This window comes from Coenobita brevimanus, chromosome 2 (assembly GCF_032717465.1).
Source record: "Coenobita brevimanus isolate Jiangsu-jjx chromosome 2, ASM3271746v2, whole genome shotgun sequence".
Classification (NCBI taxonomy): domain Eukaryota; kingdom Metazoa; phylum Arthropoda; class Malacostraca; order Decapoda; family Coenobitidae; genus Coenobita; species Coenobita brevimanus.
In genome coordinates this window covers 29,757,526-29,766,192 of record NC_136955.1, presented here as the reverse complement: position 1 = coordinate 29,766,192, position 8,667 = coordinate 29,757,526, and positions in this window count along the sequence as shown.

Here is an 8,667-nt window from a genome sequence, read left to right as displayed (position 1 = left end):
ATATGAGGAGAGTGGAAAGGTTACAAGAGGATTAGAAAAAAGGCAGAATATAAGAGAGAAGTGGGGGAACGATTGGGTAAACATGAATTCGAGCAGTTGGGGGATGTGGAAGGTGTGTGTAAGATATTCACAGAGGAAATATGTGCAGCTTGTGAGGTGGTGTGTGGGGTGAAGAGAAGACGAAAGGGGGTGCAAGGAACAGCATGGTGGAATATGAGGCAGGCTGTGGCACAAAAGAAGAAAGTGTATAATGAATGCATAAGAAATAGGGGCGTGGAAGAAGCTGAGTGACGGAAGAGAGAGTTATATGTAGAAAGGAAGAGACAGGTGAAAAGATTAGTAAGAGAAAGAAGAGAGTGGATGAGGAAACTGGAAGTAATTTGAGTGTAAAGTGGAAGGAATGTAAGAAAATGTTCTGGAAAGAGGTAAAGAGAGTCAGACAGGGTGGCAATGAAGTTAGTAGGGATGTGAAAGATAAAAATGGTAGATTACTAGTGGAGAAGGGAGAAAAATTGAGCAGATGGAGAGAACACTTTAATGAATTGTTGAACATCGACAATGAATGTAATGCGAGTATAAGTGACTGGGGAATGGCTGGGAGAAGGATGGAGGTGAGAAGACAGGAAGGAATCAGTAGAATGGAACTTGTGAAAGCACTGAAGAAAGTCAAAATGGGGAAAGTCACAGGAATTGATGGAGTGTGTGGTGCAATGCTGAAGCATAGGGGAGAGATAGTAGTAGAATGGTTCTGAAAGTTGTGCAGATTGGCCTGGGAGGAAGGTAAAGTCCCGGATGATTAGAGGTCAGGTAAAATTAATCCCTTGTACAAAGGGAAAGGGGAAAAAGAAGTGTGTGGTAATCATAGGGGCATTTGTCTTCTTAGTGTAATAGGAAAATTATATGGTATGATACTTGTCGACAAAGTTAGGGAAATAACAAAGGAATTAGTTGGAGAAAAACAGGGAGGCTTTAGGAAGGGAAGAGGTTGTGTAGATCGGATATTCATTCTTAGATCTTTAGTGGAAAAGTGTCTAGAGAAGGGAAAAAAAATGGGAGAAATGGAGTTCCCCCGAGCTAAGCCCTGTATTGGACTATATAGCCCCGCTAGGGTTACAGGAGCGAGCTACCACTCCCAGCACGGCAGCCCGGGCGAGGCTCGAACTCGCAATCCCCCGATTACGAGTCCAGCGCGCTACCACTGTGCTACCGCGCCCCCCTAGAGAAGGGAAAGAAGTTGTATGTGGCCTGCTTGGATTTGGAGAAAGCATATGACAGGGTGGATAGACAAGGATTGTGGAAAGTATTAAGAATATATGGAGTAGATGGAAAGTTGTTGAATGGTGTGAAGAGTGTGTATGAGGATGCTAAGACTGCAGTGCGTGTGGATAGTGAACTGAGTGAGTTTTTCTATTTGAAGGTTGGGTTGAAACAGGGATGTGTCATTTCTCCATGGTTGTTCAATCTGTATATGGATGGGGTTATAAAAGAAATACAAGGTAGGAAAGTGGATGTTGGAGTGGCCCTAATGAGAGAGGACAGTGTTTGGAAACTCCCTGTACTGTTGTTTGCAGATGATACTGTGTTGTTAAGTGAAGACGAAGGGGAGCTGCAAGACTTGGTGGATGAGTTTAAGAGAGTGTGTAAGAAACTGAATTTAAAGGTGAATATAGGGAAGAGTAAAGTTATGGTCTTCGAGAGAGGTGAAGTCAGTGAATGTAGAGTGAGGTTGGATGATGAGGAAATGGGAAATGTGAGTACGTTTAAGTACTTGGGTAGTGTGATGAGTAAGGATGGAGGTTTGGAGGGTGAAGAGCTTGAAAGGGTACAACAAGGAAGAAAGGTTGCTGGTTCCTTGAAGGCAGAGATAAGAAACAGGGAAGTGAGCATGGAAGTGAAAAAGTTATTACATGACAGTATTGTGATACCAACGCTCACGTATGGAAGTGAAGCTTGGACGTTGTTAGAGGGACACAAGAGTTAGAGCAGTGGAAATGAGTTATTTGAGAGGAGCCTGTGGAGTCACATGGAGAGACAGGCTGACAAATGAGGATGTGAAGGAGCATTGTGGTGTGGATGTGGATGTGATAGGAAGCATTGGGAGAAACACACTGAGGTGGTTTGGCCATGTGGAGAGGATGGAGAGACTGACGAGGAGAGTGTATGTGGGTAAGGTGGAGGGGGAGAGAGGGAGGGGAAGACCAAGGATGAGATGGAGGGATGGAGTGGAGAGGTATATGAGAGAAAGGGGTGTGAATTTGGAGCAAGGCAGTGAAATGAAGGGGGACAGGGTGACGTGGAGGCGATTTGTTTGTGGCCATCCCGTATGAGGGATTGAGGTGTCTGGCAGTAGATAGAAGTCTAGTCTTAGATGATATTCATAATCTGAACATGATTCTGCTATTGATAGTGTTAAGTCGAGTTTTGGTGTGGATATGACTAATGTTTATACATATGAACCAGCCGTTATTAATAAAGACGTATAACCGCCGAAATTTTAGTAGGGATTAATAATTGCGAATGTCATCCTTCGTATTCTGATCTAGAGATTTACCTGCCAAAGTTAATAGATTTCCTCATTTTGAACAATGCAGTGGTGAATTGAGAATGTCTGAAGTAAGAATATTGAAGATTGTCATTTCTGAAGCGCGGAATTCATGTTACTGAATCGGGGTTACAGTTACGTAAGCATAAGTAACCGACATGGGTTATAAAACTGTTCGAGTTCCTAACTGATTTGGCTTCGTTGTGATTAAAGTTCATTTATGCCTAGTACAAACATTTTAAACATCGTAAGTCATTTATCTACGTATGTTAAGTGCAAACGTATCTCTCGTATTCTTTGAAGATCCTAGAGAGTCGATAATACTACAAAGTAATCAGTTAAAGTTTTAGCCGATTCCTGAATACTGTCTTGATGCTTATAAAAGGCGAAAAACCGCGCCAAACAATTCAGATCATCACTACTTTTCATCGTTGCAGGTTAGTGCCCAATCTCTCAAACCCACCCTCTTCTCTCCCTCATGTATCAAGTCATCATATACGTTCGTGAGTTAAATTAGTGATATTTTCCTCTGATCCTTCTTGTGCTGAATAACGAGATCATCACTCTTTTTCATCGTTGAAGACGAGAATTATGGAGGGCCGTGGCTCCCACCCCAAGGATTTGAGCGTTCTAGCCACGGCCTAACCTCTAGCACACTAAATCTCCCCCCCCCCGCTTTAGTTCATGGAATCAAAGTAAATATCGGCTGGTCCGTTTGTCCATCTGATTACGGTCCATGTGATTACTGATCCTGTTGATTACTGTGTCTAGCTTATATAAGATTCTTCAGTTGTGCATTTAGTCCTAGAGAACATTCTTTGGTGATAACTTTTAGGTTCCTTCACGACGAGTCCGTCAGAGACCACAGGACTATATCCATGCATATCAGTATTCTTGGGATATTAATCTAGTGTGTAAAGATACAGATTTCTGGAGTTATAGTGTTTATCCTGATTATTGAATATTAAGTTAGTTTTGTAAGGATTCTCATTTCCGGTGATATTGATCATCATTTTATTTTGTTTGGTATCATTCCCAGTTTGAAGAGTAATCTGTATCTCAGTTCTTAATGCTTAGTAAATTTTAGGTTAAGTAATTTTGAGTTTGAATTTTGCTATCCTCCAAGGAATGTACAGACGAGGTTGAACGGCCGGCAAGGTGTGCTAATATCTGACTACTGACGCCCTCTCTAATAAGATCATGCTACCCTATTTCTCTATAATCTCTAAAATTCTCGGTGTTACGGTGGCGTATCAAAATTTTCATTATTATCCTGGTGGGGAGCAGTGTATTAAAAAATTTTTGTTAGAATTCTCCGTTAAGATCACGCTACCCCATTTTCCATGATCTCCAAAATTGTCAGCATTAGTGGTGGTTTCATAAAAAATTTTTCGTTATTACACTGGTGGCAGTGGTGCAATAAGATATTGTTGTGGAATATTATTGTGGGATAAGATATTGCTGTGGAATAAGATATTTTGTGGAATAAGATATTGTTGTGGGATAAGATATTGTTGTGGAATAAGATATTGTTGTGGGATAAGATATTGTTGTAAAACAGAATCCCTCAGTAACAGTACACTGGAGGCCCACTTAATCTCACGATATTTCTAGAATCAATGTTCTTTAAAGCTCGTGGAGAACCAGCAAAATTATATTCACCGAGAATAGAATGAATCCTGAGATGGAGACACAACTTACGCATTTTTTGGCTTTGTCTAGTGGAAGGAGTAGTGAGGTGGAAGACGAGTTGTTGATGGAAATTAGGGCTCAAATGTCAAGAAGAACAAGTGTAGCTCAGTAGACCATGATAGCCGATTCGTTAGGTTTTTCCCTCAAAACAAAACAAAATCCACACACATCAAGCCATCGTGTAGTGGAAGTGTTGATGGACGGAGGTAGAGGATGTGTTCACGGGGAAGAGGATGCAGGGAGCCACGGGACATGTGAGGCCCTGTTGCGGAGAAGAGTGGCTCTTGAGACCCCTGGAGGGGGCCTTTGAACCTGATCCGGTGGATGAAGAGTTACCGCCCTGTGAGAGATGCCTTCCCCGAAGACTTGTTGAGAAGTGTTGAGTGTTAAGCTGGTTATGGCAGTATTAAGAGATGGATAGGGAAATGTGTGCAGGTCGGACTGTCTGACTATTGACTGTGAGTTCATAGGAGTTTGGGTTATGGGCGCAGCCCATTTCAGTGGAAATATCAAATTGCTTTAATTCAAGGGGCAGTGCGCGCCTACCTCTCAACTCACAGTCAGCACAGTCTCGGGTGAAACAGTGAATTCAGGACCTGACAGGTGCTCGTCAGTTACTAGGTGGAGAGCTGGAAGCGTAAGAGCGAATGGATGGGAGCATAAAAGCAATTAGTTAATAGGCTGTATGAATGGGAAGTGCCCCTAGGATGATCCTGGCAGCGACAGTATGGGTCTGTCCAGGTGAGACAACCATGTTGCTACCCAGGCAAGAGGTTGGCTGGGGCACATCTATCCACTGATTTTCGAGTGTTTATCGTGACAGAGAAGGAACCCCCCTGGGGTATGTGATTTTTCTTGTGGACCGACAGGTGCCACTTATTGGAGTTGTGTTCCCAATCACATTTGTTAAGTCTGTCCCGTCTGCACATACGTCCCTAGGAAATGTAGATGAATGATTTGAATGTTGACTTCTGATGTTGTTGTTTTTTTCCAGAGGAAGGACCCGTGTAGTGCCATAATAGTATAAGCTAGTATTGTAAGTGTAATCTTAAGCTTAAATATTATAAGTATAGCTCTTGATTTAACTGTTAAGTTCTGTATTTAAGTCTAGTCTTAGTTGATATTCATAATCTGAACATGATTCTGCTATTGATAGTGCTAAGTCGAGTTTTGGTGTGGATATGACTAATGTTTACACATATGAACCAGCCGTTACTAACCCACGCCGTCCTGACCGATTTTCCACCACTAACTCCCCCCAGTCCAGACCAATTTTGGAAAAAAAATATTTTGGCTCAAACCTCTACTTTTGGTGAGAAACATCGAAAATTCATAGAGAAATCGCTCACCTGAGGTTTAAAATACTCGATACAGGTAGCAGTTCCCTTTACCTTACTGGGTTTTCTATCAGGCTGGCTCCAAAGAAAACAAATTCTATGGGAGGGTAACTATTCCACACCAATCATAAACGGTATTTATTTATTTATTTGGTACAAATTTATATGTGATGGTTTTCACACGATAATATAGGCAATATAAGCATTGTTTCACTCACCAAACACATCAACATACCTGACCTATTTTGGTGACATTACTTGATCATCATTCCTGACTGTTTCTTCCTCTAATGCTATGTAAACTTTGTCCTCCACATTGTCATTGTTTGGGGAATCACTCTCGCCTCGAATTTCGTACCATGGCACGGTATGTCTTTACTGGCGAAGTCACTGGTAACAGTTGAATTGCCGAGATAATGGCGTGGAGGGGGGGAGGTTATGTGGGGTAAGGCATTGTCCCTACCTGGCATCTTGTAGAGGAAGGTGTCCCGTGTACACGTACCAAAAATCACGCGTGAAAATTGAAAATTGTGCAAATTAGGGACCTTGCAATTGATGCACATTTATGTACATCAATGGGACAGACAGTGACAAAACATGTGGACATATATATATACGTCAATGGGGCACGGCGGGGTAACAAAGACGTATAACTGCCGAAATTTTAGTTGGGATTAATAATTGCGAATGTCATCCTTCGTATTCTGATCTAGAGATTTACCTGCCAAAGTTAATAGATTTCCTATTTTGAACTATGCAGTGCTGAACTGAGAATGTGTGAAGTAAGAATATTGAAGATTGTCATTTCTGAAGCTCGAAATTCATGTTACTGAATCAGAGTTACAGTCACGTAGGCATAAGTAACTGATATGAGTTATAAAAACTGTTCAAATTCCTAATTGATTTGGCTTCACTGTGATTAAAGTTCATGTATGCCTAGTACAAAAATTATAAACATCATAAGTTATTTATCTACGTATGTTAAGTGCAAACGTATCTCTCGTATTTTTGAAGATACTAGAGAGTCTTTAATATTACAAAGTAATCATTTAAAGTTTTAGCCGTTTCCTGAATACTGTCTTGATGCTTATAAAAGGCGAGAAGCCCCGCCAAACAATTCAGATCATCACTCCTTTTTCATCGTTGCAGGTTAGTGCATAATCTCTCAAACCCCCTTCTTCTCTCCCTCGTGTATTAAGTCATCATATACGTTCATAAGTTGAATTAATATTTTCCTCTGATCCTTCTTGTACTGAATAACGAAATCATCACTCCTTTTCATCGTTGAAGACGAGAATTATGGAGGGCCGTGGCTTGCATCCCATGGATTCGAGCGTTCTAGCCGCGGCCTAACCTCTAGCACACTAAATCATCCCCCACCCCCTTTAGTTCATGGAATCAAAGTAAATATCAGCTGGTCCGTTTGTCCATCTGATTACGGTCCATGTGATTACTGATCCTGTTGATTACTGTGTCTAGCTTATATAAGATTCTTCAGTTGTGCATTTAGTCCTAGAGAACATTCTTTGGTGATAACTTTTAGGTTCCTTCACGACGAGTCCGTCAGAGACCACAGGACTATATCCATGCATATCAGTATTCTTGGGATATTAATCTAGTGTGTAAAGATACAGATTTCTGGAGTTATAGTGTTTATCCTGATCATTGAATATTAAGTTAGTTTTGTAAGGATTCTCATTTCCGGTGATATTGATCATCATTTTATTTTGTTTGGTATCATTCCCAGTTTGAAGAGTAATCTGTATCTCAGTTCTTAATGCTTAGTAAATTTTAGGTTAAGTAATTTTGAGTTTGAATTTTGCTATCCTCCAAGGAATGTACAGACGAGGTTGAACGGCCGGCAAGGTGTGCTAATATCTGACTACTGACGCCCTCTCTAATAAGATCATGCTACCCTATTTCTCTATAATCTCTAAAATTCTCGATGTTACGGTGGCGTATCAAAATTTTCATTATTATCCTGGTGGGGAGCAGTGTATTAAAAATTTTTTGTTAGAATTCTCCGTTAAGATCACGCTACCCCATTTTCCATGATCTCCAAAATTGTCAGCATTAGTGGTGGTTTCTATAAAAAAATTTTCGTTATTACACTGGTGGCAGTGGTGCAATAAGATATTGTTGTGGAATATTATTGTGGGATAAGATATTGCTGTGGAATAAGATATTTTGTGGAATAAGATATTGTTGTGGGATAAGATATTGTTGTGGAATAAGATATTGTTGTGGGATAAGATATTGTTGTAAAACAGAATCCCTCAGTAACAGTACACTGGAGGCCCACTTAATCTCACGATATTTCTAGAATCAATGTTCTTTAAAGCTCGTGGAGAACCAGCAAAATTATATTCACCGAGAATAGAATGAATCCTGAGATGGAGACACAACTTACGCATTTTTTGGCTTTGTCTAGTGGAAGGAGTAGTGAGGTGGAAGACGAGTTGTTGATGGAAATTAGGGCTCAAATGTCAAGAAGAACAAGTGTAGCTCAGTAGACCATGATAGCCGATTCGTTAGGTTTTTCCCCTCAAAACAAAACAAAATCCACACACATCAAGCCATCGTGTAGTGGAAGTGTTGATGGACGGAGGTAGAGGATGTGTTCACGGGGAAGAGGATGCAGGGAGCCACGGGACATGTGAGGCCCTGTTGCGGAGAAGAGTGGCTCTTGAGACCCCTGGAGGGGGCCTTTGAACCTGATCCGGTGGATGAAGAGTTACCGCCCTGTGAGAGATGCCTTCCCCGAAGACTTGTTGAGAAGTGTTGAGTGTTAAGCTGGTTATGGCAGTATTAAGAGATGGATAGGGAAATGTGTGCAGGTCGGACTGTCTGACTATTGACTGTGAGTTCATAGGAGTTTGGGTTATGGGCGCAGCCCATTTCAGTGGAAATATCAAATTGCTTTAATTCAAGGGGCAGTGCGCGCCTACCTCTCAACTCACAGTCAGCACAGTCTCGGGTGAAACAGTGAATTCAGGACCTGACAGGTGCTCGTCAGTTACTAGGTGGAGAGCTGGAAGCGTAAGAGCGAATGGATGGGAGCATAAAAGCAATTAGTTAATAGGCTGTATGAATGGG